Genomic DNA, 16,492 nt, shown 5'->3' on the forward strand with positions numbered 1-16,492 from the left:
AACTGTCCAATGCTTGTACTCGTTTGAAACTCTTCTCCTCTACAGACCAAGCCAGAGATGAGTTCCCTTAAAATGTTGAATTATTATGCTCTTCACGGCCTGGAAAGGTATTAATTATCACATTTCGACTATAGGATCAAAACTTGATTTTTCAAGAAACTAGTGTCCAACGATTGTACTCGTTTGAAACTAATTTCTTCTACAGATCAAGCCAGAGATGATTTTCCTTAAGATGTTGAATTATTATGCGTTTCACGGCCTTGAAAGCAGTTTAATTATCATATTTCGACAATTGGATCCAAACTTAATTTTTCGCGAAATTCACGTCTCATGCTGGTACTCCTTGAAACTCATTTTCTCTACACACCAAGCCAGAGATGATTTTCCTTAATATGTTGAATTATTATGCTTTTCACAGCTTGAAAAGCGTTTTAATTATCACATTTCGACTATAGGATCAAAACTTGATTTTCGTTTAATTCACGTTTAATGATGGTACTCGTTTGAAACTCATTTTCTCTAAAGACCATGGTTTCCCTTAAAATGTTGAATTATTATGTTTTTCACGGCCTGAAAAGCGTTTTAATTATCATATTTCGACAATAGGATCAAAACTAGATTTTTGGAGATATTAACGTTTCATGCTAGTACTATTTTGAAACTCATTTTCTCTATAGACCAAGCCAGAGATGATTTTCCTTAAAATGTTGAATTATTATGCTTTTCACGGCGTGAAAAGTGTTTTAATTATCACATTTCGACTATAGGTTCAAAACTTAATTTTTCGAGAAATTACTGTTAAATGCTAGTACTCGTTTGAAACTCTTTTGAAACTCTTTAATTATCACATTTGGACTATAGGTTTAACACTTGAATTTTCGAGAAATTATCATTCAATGCTAATACTCGTTTGAAAATCATTTTCTTTACAGAACAAGCCAGAGATGATTTTCCATAAAATGTTGAATTATTATGCTTTTCACGGCCTTGAAAGCAGTTTAATTATCACATTTGGACTATAGGATCGAAACTTAATTTTCGCGAAATTCACGTCTCATACTAGTACTCCTTGAAACTCATTTTTTCTACAGACCAAGCCATAGATGATTTTCCTTAAAATGATGAATTATTATGCTTCTCACGGCCTGAAAAACGTTCAAATTATCACATTTAGACAATATGTTCAAAACTTGAGTTTTCGATAAATTCGCGTTCAGTGCTAATACTCGTTCGAAACTTATTTTCTTTACAGACCAAGCCATAGGTGATTCTCATTAAGATGTTGAAATATTATGCTTTTCAGAGTATGAAATGCGTTTTAATTATCACATTTGGACTATAGGTTGAACCCTTGACTTTCAGAGAAATTCGCGTTAAATCCTACTACTCGTTTGAAAATCATTTTCTTTACAGACCAAGCCAGAGATGATGTTCCTTAAAATGTTGAATTATTATGCTTTTCACGGCCTGAAAAACGTTTTAATTATCACATTTCGACTATAGGTTCAAAACTTGATTTTTCAAGAAATTACTGCCCAATGCTAGTACTCGTGTGAAACTCATTTTCTCTACAGACCAAGCTAGAGATGATTTTCCTTAAAAAGGTTGAATTATTATGCTTTTCACGGCCTGAAAAGCGTTTTAATTATAACATTTAGAAAATAGGATCGAAACATGTTTTTTCAAGAAATTGCTGTCCTATACTAATACTCGTTTGAAACTTATTTTCTTTACAAACCAAGCCAGAGATGATTTTCATTAAGATGTTGAATTATTATGCTTTTCAGAGCTTGAAAAGCTTTTTAATTATCACATTTGGACTATAGGTTGAAGAACACTAGACTTTTAGAGAAATTCGCGTTCAATGCTACTACGCGTTTGAAACTCATTATCTCTGCAGACCAGGCCTGAGATGAATTTTCTTAAAATGTTGAATTATTATGCTTTTCACGGCCTGAAAAGCGTTTATTTATCACATTTAGACCATAGGATAAAAACTTGATTTTTCGAGAAATTCGCATTCTATGCGAAACATATTTTCTTTACAGACTAAGCCAGAGATGATTTTCATTAAAATGTTGAATTATTTAGCTTTTCAGAGCTTGAAAAGCTTTTTAATTATCACATTTGGACTATAGGTTGAAGAACACTTCACTCTTAGAGAAATTCGCATTGAATGCTACTACTCGTTTGATACTAATTTTCTCCGCAGACCAGGCCTGAGATGATTTTCTTAAAATGTTGAATTATTATGCTTTTCACGGCCTGAAAAGCGTTTTAATTATCATATTTCGACTATAGGATCAAAACTTGATTTTTCCAGAAATTAACGTTTAATGCTAGTACTCGTTTGAAACTCATTTTCTCTGCAGACCAAGCCAGAGATGATTTTGCTTAAAATGTTGAATTATTATGCTTTTCACGGCCTGAAAAGCGTTTATTTATCACATTTAGACCATAGGATCAAAACTTAAGTTTTCGAGAAATTCGCGATCAATGCTAATACTCGTTTGAAACTCCTTTTCTCTACACAGCAAGAAAGAGATGATTTTCATTAAGACGTTGAATTATTTAGCTTTTCAGAGAATGAAAACTTTTTAATTATCACATTTGGACTATAGGTTGAACACCTGACTCTCAGAGAAATTCGCGTTCAATGCTACTACTCGTTTAATACTCATTTTCTCCGCAGACCAGGCCTGAGATGATTTTTCTTAAAATGCTGAATTATTATGCTTTTCACGGCCTGAAAAGCGTTTTAATTATCATATTTCGTCTATAGGATCAAAACTTGATTTTTCGAGAAATTCACGTTTAATGCTAGTACTCGTTTGAAACTCACTTTCTCTACAGACAAAGCCATAGATGATTTCCCTTAAAATGTAGAATTATTATGCTTTTCACGGCCTGAAAAGCGTTTTAATTATCACATTTGGACTATAGGATCAAATCTTGATTTTTCAAGAAACTAGTTTCCAACGATTGTACGCCTTTCAAACTCATTTCCTCTACAGACCAAGCAAGAGATGATTTTCTTAAAATGTTGAATTATTATGCTTTTCACGGTTTGAAGAGTGTCTTAATTATCATATTACGACTATAGGATCAAAACTTGAATTCTCGAGATATAAGCGCTTCATGCTAGTACTCGTTTGAATCTCATTTTCCCTACAGACATGGCCAGAGATGAATTTCCTTAGAATGTTGGATTATTATGCTTTTCACGGCCTGAAAAGCGTTTAAATTATCACATTTCGACTATAGGATCAAAACTTGATTTTTCATGAAACTAGTGTCAAACGATTGTACTCGTTTGAAACTCATTTCTTCTACAGATCAAGCCAGAGATGATTTTCCTTAAGATGTTGAATTATTATGCGTTTCACGGACTTGAAAGCAGTTTAATTATCATATTACGACTATTGGATCCAAACTTAATTTTTCGCGAAATTCACCTTTAATGATAGTACTCGTTTGAAACTCATTTTCTCTACAGACCAAGCCAGAGATGATTTCCCTTAAAATGTTGAATTATTATGCTCTTCACGGCCTGAAAAGCCTTTTAATTACCATATTTCGACAATAGGATCAAAACTTGATTTTTGGAGATAATAACGTTTCATGCTAGTACTATTTTGAAACTCATTTTCTCTACAGACCAAGCCAAAGATGATTTTCCTTAAAATGTTGAATTATTATGCTTTTCACGGCCTGAAAAACGTTTTAATTATCACATTTCGACTATAGGTTCAAAACTTGATATTTCAAGAAATTACTGCCCAATGCTAGTACTCGTTTGAAACTCATTTTCTCTACAGACCAAGCTAGAGATGATTTTCCTTAAAAAGGTTGAATTATTATGCTTTTCACGGCCTGAAAAGCGTTTTAATTATAACATTTAGAAAATAGGATCGAAACATGTTTTTTCAAGAAATTGCTGTCCTATACTAATACTCGTTTGAAACTTATTTTCTTTACAAACCAAGCCAGAGATGATTTTCATTAAGATGTTGAATTATTATGCTTTTCAGAGTATGAAAAGCGTTTTAATTATCACATTTGGACTATAGGTTAAACACTTGACTTTTAAAGAAATTCGCGTTCAATGCTACTACGCGTTTGAAACTCATTATCTCTGCAGACCAGGCCTGAGATGAATTTTCTTAAAATGTTGAATTATTATGCTTTTCACGGTTTGCAGAGTGTCTTAATTATCATATTTCGATAATAGGATCAAAACTTGACTTCTCGAGATATTAGCGTTTCATGCTAGTACTTGTTTGAAACTCATTTTCTCTACAGACCAAGCCAGAGATGAATTTCCTTAGAATATTGAATTATTATGCTTTTCACGGCCTGAAAAGCGTTTTAATTATCACATTTCGAGTATAGGATCAAAACTTGATTTTTCAAGAAACTAGTGTCCAACGATTGTACTCGTTTGAAACTCATTTCTTCTACAGATTAAGCCAGAGATGATTTTCCTTAAGATGTTGAATTATTATGCGTTTCACGGACTTGAAAGCAGTTTAATTATCATATTTCGACTATTGGATCCAAACTTAATTTTTCGCGAAATTCACTTCTCATGCTAGTACTGCTTGAAACTAATTTTCTCTACAGACCAAGACAGAGATGATTTTCCTCTTTATGTTGAATTATTATGCTTTTCACAGCTTGAAAAGCGTTTTAATTATCACATTTCGACTATAGGATCAAAACTTGATTTTTCGTTAAATTCACGTTAAATGATAGTACTCGTTTGAAACTCATTTTCTCTACAGACCAAGCCAGAGATGATTTCGCTTAAAATGTTGAATTATTATGCTTTTCACGGCCTGAAAAGCGTTTTAATTATCATATTTCGACAATAGTATCAAAACTTGATTTTTGGAGATATTGACGTTTCATGCTAGTACTATTTTGAAACTCATTTTCTCTACAGACCAAGCCAGAGATGATTTTCCTTAAAATGTTGAATTATTATGCTTTTCACGGCCTGAAAAGCGTTTTAATTATCACATTTCGACTATAGGTTCAAAACTTAATTTTTCGAGAAATTACTGTCCAATGCTAGTACTCGTTTGAAACTCTTTTCCTCTACAGACCAAGCCAGAGATGATTTCCCTTAAAATGTTGAATTATTATGCCTTTCACGGCCTGAAAAGCGATTAATGATCACATTTTGACTATAGGATCAAAACTTGGAGTTTCGAGAAATTCGAGTTCAATGCTAATACTCCTTTGAAACTCATTTTCTCTACAGACCAAGCCATAGATGATTTCCCTTAAAATGTTGAATTATTATGCTTTTCAAGACCTGAAAAGCATTTTAATGATCACATTTTGACTATAGGATCAAAACTTGGATTTTCGAGAAACTCACGTTCAATGCTAATACTCGTTTGAAACTCATTTTCTCTACAAACCAAGCCAGAGGTGATTTTCCTTAAAATGTTGAATTGTTATGCTTTTCAGAGTATGAAAAGCGTTTTAATTATCACATTTGGACTATAGGTTTAACACTTGAATTTTCGAGAAATTATCATTCAATGCTAATACTCGTTTGAAAATTATTTTCTTTACAGAACAAGCCAGAGATGATTTTCCATAAAATGTTGAATTATTATGCTTTTCACGGCCTTGAAAGCAGTTTAATTATCACATTTGGACTATAGGATCGAAACTTAATTTTCGCGAAATTCACGTCTCATACTAGTACTCCTTGAAACTCATTTTTTCTACAGACCAAGCCATAGATGATTTTCCTTAAAATGATGAATTATTATTCTTCTCACGGCCTGAAAAGCGTTCTAATTATCACATTTAGACAATATGTTCAAAACTTGAGTTTTCGATAAATTCGCGTTCAGTGCTAATACTCGTTCGAAACTTATTTTCTTTACAGACCAAGCCATAGGTGATTCTCATTAAGATGTTGAAATATTATGCTTTTCAGAGTATGAAATGCGTTTTAATTATCACATTTGGACTATAGGTTGAACCCTTGACTTTCAGAGAAATTCGCGTTAAATACTACTACTCGTTTGAAAATCATTTTCTTTACAGACCAAGCCAGAGATGATGTTCCTTAAAATGTTGAATTATTATGCTTTTCACGGCCTGAAAAACGTTTTAATTATCACATTTCGACTATAGGTTCAAAACTTGATTTTTCAAGAAATTACTGCCCAATGCTAGTACTCGTTTGAAACTCATTTTCTCTACAGACCAAGCTAGAGATGATTTTCCTTAAAAAGGTTGAATTATTATGCTTTTCACGGCCTGAAAAGCGTTTTAATTATAACATTTAGAAAATAGGATCGAAACATGTTTTTTCAAGAAATTGCTGTCCTATGCTAATACTCGTTTGAAACTTATTTTCTTTACAAACCAAGCCAGAGATGATTTTCATTAAGATGTTGAATTATTATGCTTTTCAGAGTATGAAAAGCGTTTTAATTATCACATTTGGACTATAGGTTAAACACTTGACTTTTAGAGAAATTCGCGTTCAATGCTACTACGCGTTTGAAACTCATTATCTCTGCAGACCAGGCCTGAGATGAATTTTCTTAAAATGTTGAATTATTATGCTTTTCACGGTTTGCAGAGTGTCTTAATTATCATATTTCGATAATAGGATCAAAACTTGACTTCTCGAGATATTAGCGTTTCATGCTAGTACTCGTTTGAAACTCATTTTCTCTACAGACCAAGCCAGAGATGAATTTCCTTAGAATGTTGAATTATTATGCTTTTCACGGCCTGAAAAGCGTTTTAATTATCACATTTCGAGTATAGGATCAAAACTTGATTTTTCAAGAAACTAGTGTCCAACGATTGTACTCGTTTGAAACTCATTTCTTCTACAGATTAAGCCAGAGATGATTTTCCTTAAGATGTTGAATTATTATACTTTTCACGTCCTTGAAAGCAGTTTTAATTAACTTTAGGATCAAAACTTGATTTTTCGAGAAATTAACGTTTAATGCTAACTTATTTTCTCTGCAGACCAAGCCAGAGATGATTTTCCTTAAAATGTTGAATTATTATGCTTGTCATTGCCTGAAAAGCGTTTATTTATCACATTTAGACCATAGGATCAAAACTTAAGTTTTCGAGAAATTCGCGATCAATGCTAATACTCGTTTGAAACTCCTTTTCTCTACACAGCAAGAAAGAGATGATTTTCGTTAAGACGTTGAATTATTTAGCTTTTCAGAGAATGAAAACTTTTTAATTATCACATTTGGACTATAGGTTGAACACTTGACTCTTAGAGAAATTCGCGTTCAATGCTACTACGCGTTTGAAACTCATTATCTCTGCAGACCAGGCCTGAGATGAATTTTCTTAAAATATTGAATTATTATGCTTTTCACGGCCTGAAAAGCGTTTATTTATCACATTTAGACCATAGGATAAAAACTTGATTTTTCGAGAAATTCGCATTCTATGCGAAACATATTTTCTATACAGACTAAGCCAGAGATGATTTTCATTAAAATGTTGAATTATTTAGCTTTTCAGAGCTTGAAAAGCTTTTTAATTATCACATTTGGACTATAGGTTGAAGAACACTTCACTCTTGGAGAAATTCGCATTGAATGCTACTACTCGTTTGATACTAATTTTCTCCGCAGACCAGGCCTGAGATGATTTTCTTAAAATGTTGAATTATTATGCTTTTCACGGCCTGAAAAGCGTTTTAATTATCATATTTCGACTATAGGATCAAAACTTGATTTTTCCAGAAATTAACGTTTAATGCTAGTACTCGTTTGAAACTCATTTTCTCTGCAGACCAAGCCAGAGATGATTTTCCTTAAAATGTTGAATTATTATGCATTTCACGGCCTGAAAAGCGTTTATTTATCACATTTAGACCATAGGATCAAAACTTAAGTTTTCGAGAAATTCGCGATCAATGCTAATACTCGTTTGAAACTCCTTTTCTCTACACAGCAAGAAAGAGATGATTTTCATTAAGACGTTGAATTATTTAGCTTTTCAGAGAATGAAAACTTTTTAATTATCACATTTGGACTATAGGTTGAACACATGACTCTCAGAGAAATTCGCGTTCAATGCTACTACTCGTTTAATACTCATTTTCTCCGCAGACCAGGCCTGAGATGATTTTTCTTAAAATGCTGAATTATTATGTTTTTCACGGCCTGAAAAGCGTTTTAATTATCATATTTCGTCTATAGGATCAAAACTTGATTTTTCGAGAAATTCACGTTTAATGCTAGTACTCGTTTGAAACTCACTTTCTCTACAGACAAAGCCATAGATGATTTCCCTTAAAATGTAGAATTATTATGCTTTTCACGGCCTGAAAAGCGTTTTAATTATCACATTTGGACTATAGGATCAAATCTTGATTTTTCAAGAAACTAGTTTCCAACGATTGTACGCCTTTCAAACTCATTTCCTCTACAGACCAAGCAAGAGATGATTTTCTTAAAATGTTGAATTATTATGCTTTTCACGGTTTGAAGAGTGTCTTAATTATCATATTACGACTATAGGATCAAAACTTGAATTCTCGAGATATAAGCGCTTCATGCTAGTACTCGTTTGAATCTCATTTTCCCTACAGACCAAGCCAGAGATGAATTTCCTTAGAATGTTGAATTATTATGCTTTTCACGGCCTGAAAAGCGTTTAAATTATCACATTTCGACTATAGGATCAAAACTTGATTTTTCATGAAACTTGTGTCCAACGATTGTACTCGTTTGAAACTCATTTCTTCTACAGATCAAGCCAGAGATGATTTTCCTTAAGATGTTGAATTATTATGCGTTTCACGGACTTGAAAGCAGTTTAATTATCATATTACGACTATTGGATCCAAACTTAATTTTTCGCGAAATTCACGTCACATGCTAGTACTCCTTGAAACTCATTTTCTCTACAGACCAAGCCAGAGATGATTTTCCTTAATATGTTGAATTATTATGCTTTTCACAGCTTGAAAAGCGTTTTAATTATCACATTTCGACTATAGGATCAAAACTTGATTTTTCGTTAAATTCACCTTTAATGATAGTACTCGTTTGAAACTCATTTTCTCTACAGACCAAGCCAGAGATGATTTCCCTTAAAATGTTGAATTATTATGCTCTTCACGGCCTGAAAAGCGTTTTAATTACCATATTTCGACAATAGGATCAAAACTTGATTTTTGGAGATATTAACGTTTCATGCTAGTACTATTTTGAAACTCATTTTCTCTACAGACCAAGCCAAAGATGATTTTCCTTAAAATGTTGAATTATTATGCTTTTCACGGCCTGAAAAACGTTTTAATTATCACATTTCGACTATAGGTTCAAAACTTGATTTTTCAAGAAATTACTGCCCAATGCTAGTACTCGTTTGAAACTCATTTTCTCTACAGACCAAGCTAGAGATGATTTTCCTTAAAAAGGTTGAATTATTATGCTTTTCACGGCCTGAAAAGCGTTTTAATTATAACATTTAGAATATAGGATCGAAACATGTTTTTTCAAGAAATTGCTGTCCTATGCTAATACTCGTTTGAAACTTATTTTCTTTACAAACCAAGCCAGAGATGATTTTCATTAAGATGTTGAATTATTATGCTTTTCACAGCTTGAAAAGCGTTTTAATTATCACATTTCGACTATATTATCAAAACTTGATTTTTCGTTAAATTCACGTTAAATGATAGTACTCGTTTGAAGCTCATTTTCTCTACAGACCAAGCCAGAGATGATTTCACTTAAAATGTTGAATTATTATGCTTTTCACGGCCTGAAAAGCGTTTTAATTATCATATTTCGACAATAGTATCAAAACTTGATTTTTGGAGATATTGACGTTTCATGCTAGTACTATTTTGAAACTCATTTTCTCTACAGACCAAGCCAGAGATGATTTTCCTTAAAATGTTGAATTATTATGCTTTTCACAGCCTGAAAAGCGTTTTAATTATCACATTTCGACTATAGGTTCAAAACTTAATTTTTCGAGAAATAACTGTCCAATGCTTGTACTCGTTTGAAACTCTTCTCCTCTACAGAAAAAGCCAGAGATGAGTTCCCTTAAAATGTTGAATTATTATGCTCTTCACGGCCTGGAAAGATATTAATTATCACATTTCGACTATAGGATCAAAACTTGATTTTTCAAGAAACTAGTGTCCAACGATTGTACTCGTTTGAAACTCATTTCTTCTACAGATCAAGCCAGAGATGATTTTCCTTAAGATGTTGAATTATTATGCGTTTCACGGCCTTGAAAGCAGTTTAATTATCATATTTCGACAATTGGATCCAAACTTAATTTTTCGCGAAATTCACGTCTCATGCTGGTACTCCTTGAAATTCATTTTCTCTACACACCAAGCCAGAGATGATTTTCCTTAATATGTTGAATTATTATGCTTTTCACAGCTTGAAAAGCGTTTTAATTATCACATTTCGACTATAGGATCAAAACTTGATTTTCGTTTAATTCACGTTTAATGATAGTACTCGTTTGAAACTCATTTTCTCTAAAGACCAAGCCAGATATGGTTTCCCTTAAAATGTTGAATTATTATGTTTTTCACGGCCTGAAAAGCGTTTTAATTATCATATTTCGACAATAGGATCAAAACTAGATTTTTGGAGATATTAACGTTTCATGCTAGTACTATTTTGAAACTCATTTTCTCTACAGACCAAGCCAGAGATGATTTTCCTTAAAATGTTGAATTATTATGCTTTTCACGGCGTGAAAAGCGTTTTAATTATCACATTTCGACTATAGGTTCAAAACTTAATTTTTCGAGAAATTACTGTTAAATGCTAGTACTCGTTTGAAACTCTTTTGAAACTCTTTAATTATCACATTTGGACTATAGGTTTAACACTTGAATTTTCGAGAAATTATCATTCAATGCTAATACTCGTTTGAAAATCATTTTCTTTACAGAACAAGCCAGAGATGATTTTCCATAAAATGTTGAATTATTATGCTTTTCACGGCCTTGAAAGCAGTTTAATTATCACATTTGGACTATAGGATCGAAACTTAGTTTTCGCGAAATTCACGTCTCATACTAGTACTCCTTGAAACTCATTTTTTCTACAGACCAAGCCATAGACGATTTTCCTTAAAATGATGAATTATTATGCTTCTCACGGCCTGAAAAGCGTTCTAATTATCACATTTAGACAATATGTTCAAAACTTGAGTTTTCGATAAATTCGCGTTCAGTGCTAATACTCGTTCGAAACTTATTTTCTTTACAGACCAAGCCATAGGTGATTCTCATTAAGATGTTGAAATATTATGCTTTTCAGAGTATGAAATGCGTTTTAATTATCACATTTGGACTATAGGTTGAACCCTTGACTTTCAGAGAAATTCGCGTTAAATCCTACTACTCGTTTGAAAATCATTTTCTTTACAGACCAAGCCAGAGATGATGTTCCTTCAAATGTTGAATTATTATGCTTTTCACGGCCTGAAAAACGTTTTAATTATCACATTTCGACTATAGGTTCAAAACTTAATTTTTCAAGAAATTACTGCCCAATGCTAGTACTCGTTTGAAACTCATTTTCTCTACAGACCAAGCTAGAGATGATTTTCCTTAAAAAGGTTGAATTATTATGCTTTTCACGGCCTGAAAAGCGTTTTAATTATAACATTTAGAAAATAGGATCGAAACATGTTTTTTCAAGAAATTGCTGTCCTATGCTAATACTCGTTTGAAACTTATTTTCTTTACAAACCAAGCCAGAGATGATTTTCATTAAGATGTTGAATTATTATGCTTTTCAGAGTATGAAAAGCGTTTTAATTATCACATTTGGACTATAGGTTAAACACTTGACTTTTAGAGAAATTCGCGTTCAATGCTACTACGCGTTTGAAACTCATTATCTCTGCAGACCAGGCCTGAGATGAATTTTATTAAAATGTTGAATTATTATGCTTTTCACGGTTTGCAGAGTGTCTTAATTATCATATTTCGATAATAGGATCAAAACTTGACTTCTCGAGATATTAGCGTTTCATGCTAGTACTCGTTTGAAACTCATTTTCTCTACAGACCAAGCCAGAGATGAATTTCCTTAGAATGTTGAATTATTATGCTTTTCACGGCCTGGAAAGCTATTAATTATCACATTTCGAGTATAGGATCAAAACTTGATTTTTCAAGAAACTAGTGTCCAACGATTGTACTCGTTTGAAACTCATTTCTTCTACAGATTAAGCCAGAGATGATTTTCCTTAAGATGTTGAATTATTATGCTTTTCACGTCCTTGAAAGCAGTTTAATTATCATATTTCGACTATTGGATCCAAACTTAATTTTTCGCGAAATTCACTTCTCATGCTAGTACTGCTTGAAACTCATTTTCTCTACAGACCAAGACAGAGATGATTTTCCTCTTTATGTTGAATTATTATGCTTTTCACAGCTTCAAAAGCGTTTTAATTAACTTTAGGATCAAAACTTGATTTTTCGAGAAATTAACGTTTAATGCTAACTTATTTTCTCTGCAGACCAAGCCAGAGATGATTTTCCTTAAAATGTTGAATTATTATGCTTGTCATTGCCTGAAAAGCGTTTATTTATCACATTTAGACCATAGGATCAAAACTTAAGTTTTCGAGAAATTCGCGATCAATGCTAATACTCGTTTGAAACTCCTTCTATCTACACAGCAAGAAAGAGATGATTTTCATTAAGACGTTGAATTATTTAGCTTTTCAGAGAATGAAAACTTTTTAATTATCACATTTGGACTATAGGTTGAACACTTGACTCTTAGAGAAATTCGCGTTCAATGCTACTACGCGTTTGAAACTCATTATCTCTGCAGACCAGGCCTGAGATGAATTTTCTTAAAATGTTGAATTATTATGCTTTTCACGGCCTGAAAAGCGTTTATTTATCACATTTAGACCATAGGATAAAAACTTGATTTTTCGAGAAATTCGCATTCTATGCGAAACATATTTTCTTTACAGACTAAGCCAGAGATGATTTTCATTAAAATGTTGAATTATTTAGCTTTTCAGAGCTTGAAAAGCTTTTTAATTATCACATTTGGACTATAGGTTGAAGAACACTTCACTCTTAGAGAAATTCGCATTGAATGCTACTACTCGTTTGATACTAATTTTCTCCGCAGACCAGGCCTGAGATGATTTTCTTAAAATGTTGAATTATTATGCTTTTCACGGCCTGAAAAGCGTTTTAATTATCATATTTCGACTATAGGATCAAAACTTGATTTTTCCAGAAATTAACGTTTAATGCTAGTACTCGTTTGAAACTCATTTTCTCTGCAGACCAAGCCAGAGATGATTTTGCTTAAAATGTTGAATTATTATGCTTTTCACGGCCTGAAAAGCGTTTATTTATCACATTTAGACCATAGGATCAAAACTTAAGTTTTCGAGAAATTCGCGATCAATGCTAATACTCGTTTGAAACTCCTTTTCTCTACACAGCAAGAAAGAGATGATTTTCATTAAGACGTTGAATTATTTAGCTTTTCAGAGAATGAAAACTTTTTAATTATCACATTTGGACTATAGGTTGAACACCTGACTCTCAGAGAAATTCGCGTTCAATGCTACTACTCGTTTGAAACTCATTATCTCTGCAGACCAGGCCTGAGATGAATTTTCTTAAAATGTTTAATTATTATGCTATTCACGGTTTGCAGAGTGTCTTAATTATCACATTTCGAGTATAGGATCAAAACTTGATTTTTCAAGAAACTAGTGTCCAACGATTGTACTCGTGTGAAACTCATTTCTTCTACAGATTTAGCCAGAGATGATTTTCCTTAAGATGTTGAATTATTATGCTTTTCACGGCCTGAAAAGCGTTTTAATTATCACATTTCGACTATAGGATCAAAACTTGATTTTTCGTTAAATTCACGTTAAATGATAGTACTCGTTTGAAACTAATTTTCTCTACAGACCAAGCCAGAGATGATTTTTCTTAAAATGCTGAATTATTATGCTTTTCACGGCCTGAAAAGCGTTTTAATTATCATATTTCGTCTATAGGATCAAAACTTGATTTTTCGAGAAATTCACGTTTAATGCTAGTACTCGTTTGAAACTCACTTTCTCTACAGACAAAGCCATAGATGATTTCCCTTAAAATGTAGAATTATTATGCTTTTCACGGCCTGAAAAGCGTTTTAATTATCACATTTGGACTATAGGATCAAATCTTGATTTTTCAAGAAACTAGTTTCCAACGATTCAAACTCATTTCCTCTACAGACCAAGCAAGAGATGATTTTCTTAAAATGTTGAATTATTATGCTTTTCACGGTTTGAAGAGTGTCTTAATTATCATATTACGACTATAGGATCAAAACTTGAATTCTCGAGATATAAGCGCTTCATGCTAGTACTCGTTTGAATCTCATTTTCCCTACAGACCAAGCCAGAGATGAATTTCCTTAGAATGTTGAATTATTATGCTTTTCACGGCCTGAAAAGCGTTTAAATTATCACATTTCGACTATAGGATCAAAACTTGATTTTTCATGAAACTAGTGTCCAACGATTGTACTCGTTTGAAACTCATTTCTTCTACAGATCAAGCCAGAGATGATTTTCCTTAAGATGTTGAATTATTATGCGTTTCACGGACTTGAAAGCAGTTTAATTATCATATTACGACTATTGGATCCAAACTTAATTTTTCGCGAAATTCACGTCACATGCTAGTACTCCTTGAAACTCATTTTCTCTACAGACCAAGCCAGAGATGATTTTCCTTATTATGTTGAATTATTATGCTTTTCACAGCTTGAAAAGCGTTTTAATTATCACATTTCGACTATAGGATCAAAACTTGATTTTTCGTTAAATTCACCTTTAATGATAGTACTCGTTTGAAACTCATTTTCTCTACAGACCAAGCCAGAGATGATTTCCCTTAAAATGTTGAATTATTATGCTCTTCACGGCCTGAAAAGCGTTTTAATTACCATATTTCGACAATAGTATCAAAACTTGATTTTTGGAGATATTAACGTTTCATGCTAGTACTATTTTGAAACTCATTTTCTCTACAGACCAAGCCAAAGATGATTTTCCTTAAAATGTTGAATTATTATGCTTTTCACGGCCTGAAAAACGTTTTAATTATCACATTTCGACTATAGGTTCAAAACTTGATTTTTCAAGAAATTACTGCCCAATGCTAGTACTCGTTTGAAACTCATTTTCTCTACAGACCAAGCTAGAGATGATTTTCCTTAAAAAGGTTGAATTATTATGCTTTTCACGGCCTGAAAAGCGTTTTAATTATAACATTTAGAATATAGGATCGAAACATGTTTTTTCAAGAAATTGCTGTCCTATGCTAATACTCGTTTGAAACTCATTTTCTCTACAGACCAAGCCAGAGATGATTTCACTTAAAATGCTGAATTATTATGCTTTTCACGGCCTGAAAAGGGTTTTAATTATCATATTTCGTCTATAGGTTCAAAACTTGATTTTTCGAGAAATTCACGTTTAATGCTAGTACTCGTTTGAAACTCACTTTCTCTACAGACAAAGCCATAGATGATTTCCCTTAAAATGTAGAATTATTATGCTTTTCACGGCCTGAAAAGCGTTTTAATTATCACATTTGGACTATAGGATCAAATCTTGATTTTTCAAGAAACTAGTTTCCAACGATTGTACGCCTTTCAAACTCATTTCCTCTACAGACCAAGCAAGAGATGATTTTCTTAAAATGTTGAATTATTATGCTTTTCACGGTTTGAAGAGTGTCTTAATTATCATATTACGACTATAGGATCAAAACTTGAATTCTCGAGATATAAGCGCTTCATGCTAGTACTCGTTTGAATATCATTTTCCCTACAGACCAAGCCAGAGATGATTTCACTTAAAATGTTGAATTATTATGCTTTTCACGGCCTGAAAAGCGTTTTAATTATCATATTTCGACAATAGTATCAAAACTTGATTTTTGGAGATATTGACGTTTCATGCTAGTACTATTTTGAAACTCATTTTCTCTACAGACCAAGCCAGAGATGATTTTCCTTAAAATGTTGAATTATTATGCTTTTCACAGCCTGAAAAGCGTTTTAATTATCACATTTCGACTATAGGTTCAAAACTTAATTTTTCGAGAAATAACTGTCCAATGCTTGTACTCGTTTGAAACTCTTCTCCTCTACAGACCAAGCCAGAGATGAGTTCCCTTAAAATGTTGAATTATTATGCTCTTCACGGCCTGGAAAGCTATTAATTATCACATTTCGACTATAGGATCAAAACTTGATTTTTCAAGAAACTAGTGTCCAACGATTGTACTCGTTTGAAACTCATTTCTTCTACAGATCAAGCCAGAGATGATTTTCCTTAAGATGTTGAATTATTATGCGTTTCACGGCCTTGAAAGCAGTTTAATTATCATATTTCGACAATTGGATCCAAACTTAATTTTTCGCGAAATTCA

The sequence above is a fragment of the Lepisma saccharinum genome, unplaced genomic scaffold (genome assembly GCF_977018435.1).
Source record: "Lepisma saccharinum unplaced genomic scaffold, izLepSacc3.1 HAP1_SCAFFOLD_41, whole genome shotgun sequence".
Taxonomy (NCBI): domain Eukaryota; kingdom Metazoa; phylum Arthropoda; class Insecta; order Zygentoma; family Lepismatidae; genus Lepisma; species Lepisma saccharinum.